A 15,537-nucleotide genomic window follows, 5' to 3' on the forward strand; every position below is an offset into this window, starting at 1 on the left:
CCAGGATAGCTGGGGCTACAGGGAGACCCTGACTCAAAAAGAAAAAAAACCTCATTCAATTTTATGTCTTACAGGGTCTATACTGAGTTCAATATTGTATAACTGTATTAATTCAACTGTGAACCTAAAAATTTATAGCCACTCTTGAAAGAGATGCATCTTTGCTCCAGAGTGTGTTACTGAATATGTTAAAGCTGTAATAAAATGCTTCTTCTAATCATGAAGTTATTTTAAAAAACTTTTTAAATAATAAAAAAATAATTTTAAAAAATTTAAATTTTGCATAAAACCCAAACAAGATGTGTGTGGTTCTTGGCTACATTTCCCTGCTAAGCACAATTTCTAGCAGTCCGGGAAAAGAAATACTGTCATGTTCTTCATACCTACGTTTCCACCCATAAAGGCCATATATACAATGGGGTTTCCCTAAGACTATGTGGTCTGGTAGTGCTGTGGCTTCGTCTATGGAGTCACAATGTAGGACATTTACAGAATGATGGTGTCACCTAGTGACACAGTTCCCAGAATACAGTCCCATTATTCAGCAAGGCATGATGACACTGAGGATCAGGCACCTGATATTTCTTGAGACAAGGTATCTCATTGAGCCTGGACCTCTCAGTCTCTCCCAGGCTGGCCACAGAGCCCCTGGGATCCACTTGTCTCTGTCCTCCAGCACTGGGGTTGCAGATACATGCTGCTGTGCCCAGCTGTGTGTGGGTGCTGGGGATCTGAACTCAGGTCCGCATGCTTACACAGCAAGTACTTTATCCACTAAGCCGTCTCCCTAGCCCTGGTTTTAGTTTTATGAGAGGGTCTCATCTATCACAGACTGGTCTCAAACTTGCCTTGTAGCTGAGGACTGCCTTGGATTCTTGACACTCCTGCCTCTGTCTTCTGAGTACTGGGGTCCCAGCCATGCCCCACCATGCTCTGCTCAGGCTCTTGGTGTGTAGCCCAGTGCTTTCTGGTCCCTCAGACCCAGCTACACATACCTGGATCCTGTGTAGTTACCCAGCCACAGCAGTTCAGGGATCAGGCACACAACTGGTTGCATCACAGACCTCTTTCCCCTGCTCACTTGGGGCCACGGTTTAGGTCGTAGGAGCCAGACTGAGACAGGCTGTGTGTGCAGCGGGTGCGCTAGCGAAAGTGAGCAGGACGGAGCAGAGACTGAAATTAGGTTGCAGTAAGACACGAGAGATTTCAGCTAGTCCTGGGGTAGCCAGGACCTCAGATGCTCTTCAGGGTCTCACTTAGTGGAGACAAGGGGGCAGGTCTCTGACCTCCATGTCAGCATCAGCCAAAAGAGGCAGACTTCCACTCAGGAGGGAATGTGGGCTTGCGTGAAGTCAGTCACGTGAACCCTTACTAGCTGACACCTTTTCCCAGAGGGAAGCCAGGTGTGTCTAGTCATCCACTGCACCCAGATTAAAGTTGACCTCCTAAAAGGAGGCAGCTGAACAGAATCAGGCTCTTTTCTTGGTTTTGGTTTTGGTTTTAGTTGTGTGTGTCTGTGTGTGTGTGTATGTGCGTGTGTGTGTGTGTGTGTGTGTGTGTGTGTGTGTGTGTGTGTGTGTGTGTGTGTGTGTGTGTGTGTCTGCCCACATGTGTGCAGGCCAGGGGTTGATGGTCTATTCCTTCTTCACCTTATTTCTTGAGACAAGGTATCTCATTGAGCCTGGACCTCTCAGTCTCTCCCAGGCTGGCCACAGAGCCCCTGGGATCCACTTGTCTCTGTCCTCCAGCACTGGGGTTGCAGATACATGCTGCTGTGCCCAGCTGTGTGTGGGTGCTGGGGATCTGAACTCAGGTCCGCATGCTTACACAGCAAGTACTTTATCCACTAAGCCGTCTCCCTAGCCCTGGTTTTAGTTTTATGAGAGGGTCTCATCTATCACAGACTGGTCTCAAACTTGCCTTGTAGCTGAGGACTGCCTTGGATTCTTGACACTCCTGCCTCTGTCTTCTGAGTACTGGGGTCCCAGCCATGCCCCACCATGCTCTGCTCAGGCTCTTGGTGTGTAGCCCAGTGCTTTCTGGTCCCTCAGACCCAGCTACACATACCTGGATCCTGTGTAGTTACCCAGCCACAGCAGTTCAGTGATCAGGCACACCACTGGTTGCATCACAGACCTCTTTCCCCTTCTATCCCAGATGCTCTATCCAAGGAATATAAGGGATGCAGGCACACAGCTGCCTGGGAAAGCAATTCCAACTCTCCTGCCAGGCCTTGAGACCTTAAAGGAGAATGTTTTGCCCATCATTCTCTAAAATGCTCAGAGGCCTGGTGTTCCTAAAGGAAGCTCTGGACTAGCAGCTCTACCCAAGCTCTCTGAGGGGGCAACCATCTTCCTTTGATCTATTGGGACACATTTGGGCTAGACGTTCTTGTGTATAGCACTTTCTTGGGTTGCTCACACTTGGAAACAGCTCAAATATGTCTTGCATGAGCTAGTCATTAATGTAATGGTATAGGTTTACATAATGGGAGGCCTGGCCCTTGCTGGTTGGAACGATAAAGCAATGGCATTCAGATAACTGAACAATCCACTGAACTGGAGCTCATTGATTTGGCTAGGTTGGTTAATCAATGAACTCTTGTGATCCGCTCCCCCGCCCCGATCCAGTGTTGAGGTTACAAATGCACACTAGTGCCCAGCTTTTATGTGGGTACTGGGAATCCAAACCCAGGTCCTCACCTTTGGGTGGCACTTTACCAAATGAGCCATCTCCCCACTTCCCAGATCCATACTTCCTTTCTGTTGAATTTGAACCTTGGGCTTGGGGTGACTGGATGCTTGAAAAGGAAGATTCATGGGAGAGGATACAGCTGAGAAACAGGCCATAACTGCTCCCTAGTGACCACGGCACCTGGAGCAAGCTGTACCTGAAGGCAGACCTTTTCAGGAATGTGTTCCAAGAGGGTGAGTGTTGGACTTCCCCTACCTTAGCCTTGTCTGGGTCTAAAATTCCTGATTGGTTTTATTTGGAACCCCCAACAGCCAGCGAGGAAGCCACTTCCTGTCAAATGCTTCCCTGGGGGTCTGTGAAGAAGGAAAGCAGTTATTTGCAGTGAGTGAGTAAGTCAGGCAACCTCCCTTAGCTAGGGAGGAACAAGGTCCTTCCTGTAAAACGGGAACAGGAGGCATGCAGTGGGAGGCCGAAGAGGAAAGCAGGCATACCTCACAAAGGCATCATGGTGGTGGTGGAGTGCTGTATTCTCCTGGGAGAGATGAAGCCTGGCTTCTGGAAATGTTTCCCAAGGGAACAAGCATGACCTGGCTGCATGTTCCCACCACAGCCCTTCCTCAAATGGCCAAATCATCCACAGGACTTTGCTCCATATTTCTCATTCACATGCCATTTGTCTGCCTGCCCATCCCAGACAGCCAAAGTCAACCCACCAGACACATTCTTCTTGCAGAATTCAAGTGAATGGAATCCTGTGACTCAAGGGACATGCAACTGCATTATTGGGTGGCTTCGATGATGGTCTTTAAGCAGGTATTCTCAGCTTTAAAGATTGTTATTACATTCATTTATGTGTGTGTGTGTGTGTGTGTGTGTGCGTGTGCGTGTGTATGGGGGGTGTGCATGAGATAGTTCACACAAGGAGATCAACTGGTGGGAACTAGTTCTCTCCTTCCACCATGTGGCTTCCAGGATGGAACTCAGGTCATTAGGCTTAGTGGCAAGTCCCTTTACCCACTGAGCCATCTCACCAGGTCTGTCTCTCAGCGTCTTCTCCAGCCAGGTCTGGGCTTGGCTGGACCTTCTGTGAATACTGATGCCTATTAAATGGTGCCACTCTGGTGAGGTAGAGGTGAGGCAGACAAGCAGATATTCCAGGTCAAGAGAAGTAGGTGACAGGTGGAATTGGAACCGTGTGTTGTGAAGATCTTGGGAGTGGTGGTGGGGGACAGCTTAGGCAGGGTCTAAGGGAGGTCCACCTCAGTGGTTTGCTTCTAGGAGAGTCTGGAAGAGTCCCTGGGCTGAGGGAAGCGAGTGTGCAGAGACCTGCAGGTTCAAGGCTGAGCACTCAATCCTCCTCGCTTGCTGGACTACGTCTCAATGACTGGGTTTCTGCTTTTGAAATTCAGAGGGACTTTGAAAACATCAGACTCCAGGGTTAACTGTGGAAACAGTCTCTGCAGGCTCATTATGGCCCTTAGCCCTAATTAAGTTCCTGTTTTGTCTGGCCAGGGCTCTTCTTTCTTTGAGCCAATCTGACAAGCTCACAGCAAAGCCAGGAACTGTATGTCTCACGACACCATGTTTTCTGGAGCATCCACCGGCAGACAGTGTAGTGACAATCCTCATCTGTCCCTGGCCAGGCTGGGCAACCATCAGTCATAAACAGCTATGTGGCCATTTTCACCTGGAGGAAACTGCGGTGTGAACATGAAGGATTTGATGAGGAAGGAATGAACCTGACTGCAAGAGATGATGCTGGGGGTGGGGCTGAGCAGATGGAGTGAGGGCCCGAGTTTGGATCCCCAGCACCCACATAAAAGCTGGGTGTCCTCCAGTGGCATGCGTCTGTAACCCTAGCCCTGGGGAGGTGGAGACAGGGGTATTCCTGAGACTCACTGGTCAGTCGGTTTAATCAAATCTATGAGCTCCAGGTTCAGAGATCCTGTCTCAAAAAAATAAGGTGGAGAAAGCAGATCAAGGAAGACACCTAATAATGACCTCTGGTCTCCACACACATGTACACATACACAAAGATATACGTGTATATGTGCATCTCATAGGCACACATGTACATACTTACACATTTATATACAACACACATACACACACAGTTGATGTGGGGGTGGGGGGGATGAGAGTAAATGAAGATGTGGCCCAGATAGGAGGGAGGCTGATGATCAGGTCTGCAGAAGCTCTACGTGGGACCTGGAGGCTGAGCACTGTTCTGAAACTTTGTAGCTTTGCTATGTGACTTAGTGCTTCTGCTCAACCTCCCTGTGCTTCCTTCAGAAGGGATCTGAGCACTGGAATCTGAGAGCAGTGAGGATCCAGGAGCGAGCAAATACATTAGCACAACTTGACCAAAGCCTGGTGCCTTCAAACAATTACACTGGATTCATTCATTCTTTTTCCTTTTCTGTGAGTCAGGACTGGTGGAGCGAGTGGACCTCAACAGGAGCCTCCTGGGAGGTGGCAGTCAGATGTCAGTGGAGGTTTTACTCCTCAAAAAGCTTGATGAGCTGGAGGATCCACTTCCAAGGTGGGTCAGTAACCTCAGCACCACTCCATGCAGGTGTCTCCAGGAGGCTTCCTGAGCATCCTTATGACATGTCCACCGGCTTCACCTGATATGAGGGATCCAGGAGGCCATGATGGAGAGTGCAATATCTTCCAGAATCTGCCTTTGGCAACCTCCCTGTCTTCTCCTATGGTCCATTGGTGATACAGATCAGTCCTGATTCCATGGGGTAGGGGCACTAAAGGCATGTATACCAGGCCATGAGGCCTCTGGGCACCATCTTGGAAGTTAACTCTCCAGTGTTCTCCAGCCTCCGATGGGATAGGGACAATGCAGTCACCCTTTCTGAGCCCCCAAATCGATGTCCCATTATAGTATTAGCCCTATACAAAGACTCCCACAATCTACTGTCAGTGCACGTGTGGATGAGGCTTTGAAGTGTGTCCGAGGCTCTCAGTGTGTCTGAGGCTCTGAGATGTGTCAATGAGCACAGTGCAGAGGGTTCCAAACAGAGGATTATGAGGAGCCAGAGCAGCAGGAACAGGATGAGGTGGGGCAGAGGGCAGGGGACTCTTGTCCTGCAGACTATTGTCTACAGAAAAGCTACTTCTGACTGTGATGGGATGTGATCAGTGTCAGAAACCCAGTGCCTCCAGCATCCTCAGAGCCCATCATTTTGGTCAGTGCCAAACAGGAAGATCTACCTCGGGTGTCCAAATGAGTCCTTCCCCTCCCCTCCTCTCCCCTCTTCTCCCCTCCTCTCTCCTTCTCTTACCTCCTCTTCCCTCCTTTCCTCTCCCCACTTCTCATTTCCTCTCCTATTTTTTGAGACAGCCCAAGCTGACCTCTAACTCACTATGCAGCTGAGGCCTGATTGAACGCCCCAGTCCTGTCTCTACCTCCTGAGTGCTGGGATTACATGCATGCACTACCACATCCAGGCATTTTGGGAAACTCAGAAAGAGGCACCTAAGTAGGCCAGAGCTCCATTGCCTGGGAGAAAATCTTAGAGAGATGCTGAGGGCCAGGAACCTCTCCTATGTGGGAAGATGGAAGAAACAGAAAATCCTTCTGGGGAGAAACTCACTGAGGAAGGGCCATTGAGGAGGGGACTTGTTCTGGGACTTCCTGTAGGACCAAAGGGACTTTCCTAAAGGAAAGTTTTAAGGGTTTGTGTGAAAATGGGAAGGTTCCTTAAGCTCACGAGTTCGCCCATCAGAGATATGATGGAACAGTGAGAGGATGAAGTCTTGATGGTGACACACACCTTGGGAGTCACTGCGCTGTGATTCTTCATATTCATTGAGTTCTACTACCTTCCACCTCGTTTGTTTTGATTCCGCTAACTCATACCTTGTGGCAACTCAGACAGGTGCTATCTAGAGACACAGCCAATGATGAAAAATGAGTTTGCTGAGATAGAAGAGAACTTGAGATCGCAAGGGAAGGGCTCGCCTGGCTCATGAGTATGGGTTGTTGCCAAGTCTCCCTTCACCTGGAGCAATCACCATGTTAATCGACCTCAGTGTGCACACAACCCACTGAGACCTTGCCTCCCCCTCTTTCTAAGAAAATTGAGGCCATCAGCTACAAGTTCCCAGTTCCAAGGCATCCTCATCCTAGGGCCTCGCCCCAGCCAGAATCACCCTGCCTCCCCCACGGCAGCCTCAGAGGCTGAAGTGTCTCTCTGATCAAAGCCAAGCACCCACCTGTGTCCTAGACCTCCAGTCCTCCTGTCTCAGTCAAGAGATGAACCCATCCTTCATCCCTCCGTCTTCTGCACCTTCACTTCTTTCAGCCCACAGGCTGCTTCCCTTTGCCTAAAATATACTCAGCTCTTTCCTCTCCCAATCCCCAAACTCCTGTAGCTTCTATCTGAATCCCCCTCCTCCCATCTCTGTCAAGAAGGTGGTCCACACTGGCTCTGGACCCCTAGCTCCCCAGCTACTCATAGCTCTGTCCATTGTAAACTGGACAATGGGAGCTGCTCTTAATAATGCCAGTGACTCTGGTGGACAAGATCAGTGAGCATTTCTCAATCCTTAGCTACTGCTCTCACTGCTGAAGTACTGAATGTTGGAGCTGGAGACATGGCTTAATGGTTAAGAGCACCGGCTGCTCTTGCAGAGGACCTGGGTTCGGTTCTCAGCACCCACATGGCAGCTAACAACTGTCTATAACTCCAGTTCCAGGGGAGCCAAGGTCCTCTTCTGACCTCTGTAGACACTGCATGGCACAGGTGCACTTACATACATGCAAGCACACACTCATACACATGAGTTCAGAAAAATACTGAACCCTTCCCTTCTGGAATGTTCTCCTTTGGTCCCATGATGCCAGGCTCTGTAGGTTCACATTAGTTCATCTTCCTTTCTGTCTTTTGGAAGGGCTCTGTGGTAGCCAGTTTCCATGATGGTGCCCACAGGAATTCATCTTTCATGGTCACTTCTGCCAGAGCAGCCAGTGCTCTTAACTGCTGAGCCATCTCTCCAGCACCTGCCTTCTAACTCTTAAATGTCACCATGCAAACCATGATGTTCAGAGAGATGACACTGGCCATTCTAGGCAGCTCCACCCTCATCCCCCACTTCCTTGGTCCCATTACAAGTGAGCACAGGAGGACCGGCCATGCTTGGGTGCTGTCTTATTTTCCCTATTGTTGTGATAAAATACCTGACAGAAGGGAAAGGAAGGGTTTCTTTTGACTGACAGGTTCCTGGTTACAGTCCACCATGGTGGCAGGGGCAGAAGGCACTTGCTTACACTGCATCTACTGTTGGGAAGGAGAGAGAGATGAACGTTGTTGCTCACTTTGATTTCTCCGTTTTGTTTAACCTGGGACACTAGGATGGTCCCACCCACACTTTCTACAGTGAGTCTTCCTTCCTCAGTTAACTCAATATAGAAACTCCCTCACAGGCATGCCCAGAGGTTCCTAGGTGATTCTCTGTCAAGTTGACAATCAATGTCAACCCCCACAGATGCTGAACATTTTCTCAGCCTGTATCCAGCCCACAGAATTTGGAAAAACCCAGGACTGGGGAGATAGCTCAGCAGTTAAAGTACTTGTCCAGAAAGCTCAAGGACCAGGGTTCAAATGCCCAGAACCAACAAAAGTGCTGAGTGGGTATAGTGGCCCACCTGTAATTCCACCCTCAGGAGGTGGAGACAGGGAATCACCAAAGCAAGCTGGCCAGCAAGACTAGCGAGCTCTGGCTTTGACTGAGAGACCTTGCCCCAGTGAATAAGGTGGAAAGCAATGGAGGAATTCCACCCTCAGGAGGTAGAGACAGGGAATCACCAAAGCAAGCTGGCCAGCAAAACTAGCGAGCTCTGGCTTTGACTGAGAGACCTTGCCCCAGTGAATAAGGTGGAAAGCAATGGAGGATGAGTCTTAGCATAAACTTGGGCCTCCGCATGGACACATGCGAAAATAGAAAAAATAATTGTTTGTTTTCCTCCCTGTTTTCCATAGAGTGCACCTGAAGACACACTTGATTCTGGGCAGGCATAAATGGTTTTTATTTTATACACATATTTTAGGTTTCTGAATTTCTCTCATTCCCTTTAGCCCCCGTGTCCTTTAAGCTGCTTTGTGAATTAAGTACAAGTGGGTTGAGCCTACAGATTTCTGTGTGAGGAGCACTGGTTCAAATCCTTTCTTCTCTCAAGACAAGATATCTAATAAAAGCTAAAAAAGATCTACCTTTCAGCCAGGTATGTTGGCTCATATCTGTAGTCCAAGCACTCAGGAAGCAAAGGCAGGAAGATCTTTTATAATCATCAACTTGATCCTGACCACAAGCCTCAGATCTTTCTCTGGTTGCTTTTATTTTTTCCCCCTACCATCACTGGCCTTTTTCAATTTGGTTGTAATGTGCCTTGGAGTGGTTTCTTTGTGTTTACCTGATTGAAATTCATTGAGGTTAATTTTTGTTGTTCTTTTTGAGACAGAGTCTCCCTGTGGCCCCAGCTGGCCTGGAACGCACCATGTAGAGCAGGCTGGCCTTGAACTCACAGAGATCTGCCTGCCTCTGCCTCCTGAGTGCTGGGATTAAACGTGTGTGCCACCACGCCCAGCTTGAGGTTAATTTTTTTAAATATACGAGGTTCTGGCTTTCATCAAATTTAGAAAACGATTGGTCATTATTTTCAAATATTTTCTATCCATCCTTTCTACATGTATTGAAGACTATTTGTTCAACACTCACCGAGGCTCTAGATTTTGGTGGGGGATTTATTTGTGTGTGTGTGTGTGTGTGTGTGTGTGTGTGTGTGTCTGTGTGTGTGTGTGTCTGTGTGTGTGTGTGTCTGTGTGTGTGTGTGTCTGTGTGTGTGTGTGTCTGTGTGTGTGTGTGTCTGTGTGTGTGTGTGTCTGTGTGTGTGTGTGTCTGTGTGTGTGTGTGTCTGTGTGTGTGTGTGTCTGTGTGTGTGTGTGTCTGTGTGTGTGTGTGTCTGTGTGTGTGTGTGTCTGTGTGTGTGTGTGTCTGTGTGTGTGTGTGTCTGTGTGTGTGTGTGTCTGTGTGTGTGTGTGTCTGTGTGTGTGTGTGTCTGTGTGTGTGTGTGTCTGTGTGTGTGTGTGTCTGTGTGTGTGTGTGTGTGTGTGTGTGTGTGTGTGTGTGCTACATATGTGCTGTAGTGCCTGTGGAAGCCCGAAGGGGATGCCAGAGCCCCTGGAGTTGTAACTATAGATGGCACCTAATGTGGGTGCTGGGAACTGAACTCTGGTCCTCTGAAAGAACAAGTGCTCTTAGCCACTGAGCCATCTCTCCAGCTCCCTTAATGAGGCTGTTGTTTCAGTCTGCCTGAATGTTCACTGATCTTTTTCTGTATGTCAAATTGGTTATTTAGCCCACAAGTAAAATCTTTATTATTTCATTTACTGTATTTTCCAATTCCTGGTGATTTTGTTTGCTCTTTTAAAAATACATATTTCATTTCTTTTTTATTATTCTCATATTTTCCTTTGTTCACTTGTTTGGAGAGATAGGGTCTTGCTATATAACTCAGGTTGTGACTTGACCTTGTAGCCAGCCTCCTGCCTCAGCCTCCCTCCTGAGTGCTGAGAGTAAGGTGTGTTCTACCATGTGCAACCCATTTTCCTTTAATTACTTGAGTCTATTTATAGCAGCTGTTTTAGGGTTCTTGCCTGCAAGTTTCATCTGTCTTAGTTTCAGTTGTAATTGCTGTGACAAAATACTCTTAATACTCTTAAGAAAATACTCTTAAAAAAATACTCTTAAAAAAATACTCTTAAAAAAATACTCTTAAAAAATACTCTATAAAAATACTCTTAAAAAAACAACTTAAGGGATGATGGTTTTATTTTTGCCCACAGTTCCAGGTTGCAGTCCATCATGGTGGGGAAATCATGCTACAGAGGCCTGCGGGAACCGGTCACATTGCATCCATAATCAGGAACAGAGAACATAGAATGCCAGGGCTCAGCTTATTTTTTCTAGATTTACATAGATCAAGGCCCAGCCCATAAACTAGAGCTGCCTATATTCAGGGGGTCTTCCTCCCTCAGATAACCCAACTAAGAAAATCACTCACAGACATGCCCACAGATGAGCCCAACCCAGACAATTCTTCACTGAAACTTCCTTCCCAGGTGATTGTACATCCAGTTGACAATTAAAACTCACCATCACCCTCATCTATCTGTCACCTGAGGGTCTGTTTCTAGAAAGTGACTTTTCTCTTGATTTGTGGGCATCGTTTCTTGGTTTCTTATAGTTAGTCATTATCAATTGGAAAGTAGAAAATTTTAATATTATGCTACTGAGTGCTGTGTTTTATTATCTCTCTTCAAAGAGTATGGCGTGTCCTTGGAGATTCACTTGGTCCTTTCAAGATTTGTCTTTAAGACTCCTTAAAATAGGCCTAGAACAGCCTTCAGTCTGGGGATTCCAGATTTAGTTCTATTGACGTCTGGCCTTTTGAAAGTCTTCCCTGAATATCACAGGCACTCTGTGAGGGCACCTCACTCTGACTGTCCTGAACTTGAATATATCAGAACATTGCTCAGTTTATAACTCCCTCAGAGTGATTTGCTCTTTGATCCCCATGAACTTGAACCTTACCTCACACATGTCTAAGTCAGCATCAAGCCCACTCAGAGTGACCCCTAGGCTGTTGATGAAGTCTTTCTCTGCATGGGCCTGGTTGCTCAAGTTTTCTGCTGCACAAATCCCAGCCACATAACTCCTCTGAGCTGGGATCTGGCTTCCCAGCACATGAAACTCTGTGTGGCTTCTCATGAGCACAGCCTGCTCAGTCCCTCTAGGTAGAAAGGTCCACTGGTCACAGGGTCATCTTATTTGTTTTCTTTTTCTCAAGGAACACTGTCTTACTCCAGTTATCTAGTGTCTAAAAACAGATGTTTCTTATGTTTAATCCCAATTCTGTACTTGTTTATGGTGGTTAGAGGCTGTTCCAGTATCTGTGACTCCATCAGAGCCCAAAGCAAGAAGTCCACACGGGGCAAATGTTAACCAGACTTTCTTCCTTACAAACATTTCTCAATTTTGTCTTGTTCCATTTAGGGTTAAGAATTCCCCCACAAGTACTAATTAGTGGATATTTAATTTCCTCCCATTCCCTTGTTAACCAGCCAGTTCTTTTATGAGCCTAATCCGTTTCTGTGTGTCTTGCCAAACACAGTCAAAGGCAGGCATTACGTCTATTAACAAATTGTTTTCTTCCTCCCCTGGAGCTCCACATCCTGCAGGTACCCAGTGTGCCTTGCATGTTCCTGTAGAATATGTGCATACAGATGCACATGGAGGGGGCAGCATAGACTATATACACATCTGGGTCTTGGTTGGGAATACAGCTCAGAAGGAGAGCATAGAGTGTTGCCTAGCATGTGCAAGACCTTTGGTTCAATTTCCCAGTACAGCCCAAAAAAACAAAAATCAGCCCAGATCTGGGTCTTTGAAAGCATACATATATATTTAAATTATTATTTTTCTTTTATTTTATGTGTATGAGTGTATGCCTGCATGAATGTGAATGTACCCATGTCATGCAGTGCCCACGGAGGCCAGAAGAGGGTGTTAGATCCCCTGGAACTGGAACTATGGACAGTTGTTGACTACCATGTGGGTGATGGGATTTGAACCCAAGTCCTCTTCAAGAGTAGCTAGTGCTCTTATACACTGAGCCATCTCTCCAGCCCCTGAAAACATATTGACATGGTGGTGAAGCCCAAAAGTCACAGGGTCTCAGGTCTCAGGAGGATGACCTTGAAGTCCTCAACATCCTGCCTCTATCTCCTGAGTGCTCAGATTATGGGTGTGCCTGACCACAGCCAGTTTGATGCTGTGCTGGGCATTGAACCCAGGGCTTTGTGCATGCTAGGTGAATTTACTCCTAACCAAGCTGCATTCCCAAACTCTGGAGTCACTTTTAAGTGTGTTTTGTTTTGAGTAACTTAAAATGTACTGGTGAGTAAGTGGGTGGCCCCACACTTGTTCCCACACTCACACATTCCTCCAACTCAATGTTCCCCTCCTGAGGTACCTTTCTTCAAAATTCTCAATCTCAATTGGGAATATTACCATCTACTCTTAACCCAAGCTGTAAGTTGGTGTTATTCTAGAATTTTCCTTTTCCTTCTCTTTATACCTGTAAGCCACTGAGCATTTCTCCAGTGCACCATATGCACCCATCTCTCCATGCCTTCTACCTTTGTCCCAGGCCGGGTCCCCAGTGCCCTCTTGCTTCTACACACCAATCATCCAACTTCCATGCAGCCTCCAGATGGCTCTGGCAGCAGCACTTTGAAACCCAAATGCACCAGCATCACTCCTCTGTGTAGAGCGGTCCAGCACCCCACTGTTTGTTTAAGAAGCCCAGGCCCTCTTCAAAGGCCACTCACCTGAGTTGGCCTTGCTGCTCCTGCCTCTACTCTTCCTGTTAACCATCCTCTGGCTCCATCCCAGCCACGTGGATTTCTAACTCTTGTCTTCAGCCTCTACCTTTGGGGTCCGATGCATGCGGAGACCACAGCCCAAGTGCCTCCCAGCAGCTCTCCCAGCCCCAGCTTTTCTCCCACAAGTACCTGTTACTTCTCCAGAAGTATGAGCCCCCTAAAGGACGTGCCTTTCAGTTATCCTCCTCTGCACCCCGGGAACTCTGCCTGCTCCTAGACCTTGCTGCCCCATCCCCTCTGCTTTGACACCAGGGCCTGTGCCTGTCCCCAACTCCTCAAGGGTAGGCAGACACAAGAACAGATCTAGCTTGTTCCCCAGGCTCAGCCATCCATGGTGAGTGACTACAGCAGGTCCCCTCAGACCGTCGTGGAGGCATGCTTGGTGGCTAGCTCTCTGCAGTAAGTGGATTAACTCAGAAGTAATAAAACCCAATTTCCTTGAGTCATTTTTCTACTAACCATCTCTTTAATTAGCAAATCGGGGAAGGTTGTGTGTTTGTGGAGAGGTTTCTTTTAGAACATCTATCACTTTTCCAGAAGCAAAGAAGAGTCATGGCTTAGGTAGATACAACCTGCCTCCAAGAAACTGAGGACAGGGCCCTGGCAGCCATGAAGGGTGAGTGTGGATAGGGATGACAAGGTCTCTGATGGTCCCTGGTCCAGTTGCCACTTTTAACAGAATCCCACCATTAGAAAGTCACCCCTTTAACTTTTCTCTTTCTTATGGAACTGTTTTTCTGTTTCTCTCTCTCTCTCTTTCTCTCTCTCTCTCTCTCTCTCTCTCTCTCTCTCTCTCTCTGTGTGTGTGTGTGTGTGTGTGTGTGTGTGTGTGTGTTGGGTGCATGTGTATGTAGAAACTAGAAGTTGATCAGATGTCTTCTTGGGAGTTTCTCATGGAATACAGAGCTCACTGATTGGGCTAGACTATTGGAGAGCCTCCTATGTCCACTGTCAAGGGCTGGGATTACAGAGGCACACTGGAGATCTGAACTCAGGGCTGGTACTTCATAGACTGAGTCATCTCTCCAGTCCATCCTGTAGAACTCTCATGAGCCAGGTTTCCTGTGCAAGGAGTTCCTTTCTGACGCGTGGACCCTCCCACAGCCATGCTCTGCCACAGCCCCATCAAGGCAAAGCGTTTCTCTGCCTGGTCAAGCACTTGCTTGGCCGATGGTTTAGGCCAGGACCTCATGTGCTGCTATTGGGTCAGTGCCAGGAGAGGAACATTTCCTAGTTAGCCCCTTGTTCTGGGAGGATGAGTGACATGATGGCTATGGGAGCAGAATGTCCCCAGCTGACCCACAGACCTGTAGTGGGTAGTAGGCTGAAGGTGAGCCACCAAGACCAGTCTGGGTCAGTGACCTTCAGTCAACCTCCTTACTGTGTGAGGCCATTGCAGTCAGGATCATTTGTTGCACAGCAGGATATGGCAATAGCTAACTGATGCATCTATCCTGCCTGAAGATCAGAGTGAAGTACTGAGTAGGTGCACAACACTTGAAGAGTGCTTAGTACTTGGTTATCAGTTGAGCCTTCTTGGGAGGCATAACAAATGAATTCTAGAATGTCAGGCCAAAAAGAGCGCTTCAAGGAATGGCAGGGGGGACCATCCCAGAATGGAGCTATAACTTGCATGGGGCCACAAAGGAATCTCTGAGAGGGCTGGGAATGTAGTTCAGTCTATAGAGTGCTTGCCTAACATGCATGCAGCCTAGGTTCGATCCCCAACACTGCAAAAACCAGACTTGGTGGTATACGGCTCCCAACACTTAGGAGGTAGAAGCAGGAGGATCAAAAGTTCAAGGTCAGCTTAGGCTACATAGAGACTAGTTCAAGACCAGTCTGGGCTAGAGACAAAGAATCTGTGGCAGACAGTATATGAACAGTCAGAGCTTGCACCCTCATGTACTGACTTCCCACTCTACCCCAGGCTGATGATAACTGTGTCTTCTGCTTCCTTCTCAGCCACACATGCAACTTCTGTGTCATTGGGCTGTGACTGAAGTGGTGGCAAGGGAGAGGAAGAAGGGTGAGCCAATGCAAGACCCAGACATAAGCAGGGATGTTTTGTCTGTCCTTACATCTCCCTCTGTGCCAAACATTCAGTGATGGATCCCCCAGCCCGACTCCGGCTGTGGAAGCTGGCCTTGGGAAAGGAACTTGCTCTCAGGTGCTGGGAACCTGTGACTGCCTCATTGTATTGATGGGAATTTCTGGCTATCTCTGGACCCTCAGATGTGACACATGAAGACGAATAGAGGGAGGCTGGGAAAGGGGAGGCACAGGGCTCTGGGGAGGCAGCAGCTTAATGCTGTAGACTTTTGAAAGATGCTGCTGCCTAGGCTCCAGGGCTAGAGAGACATCTCAGACCCTCTGCACCCAG

Source organism: Nannospalax galili, unplaced genomic scaffold (genome assembly GCF_000622305.1).
Source record: "Nannospalax galili isolate Female #2095 unplaced genomic scaffold, S.galili_v1.0 scaffold853, whole genome shotgun sequence".
NCBI lineage: Eukaryota > Metazoa > Chordata > Mammalia > Rodentia > Spalacidae > Nannospalax > Nannospalax galili.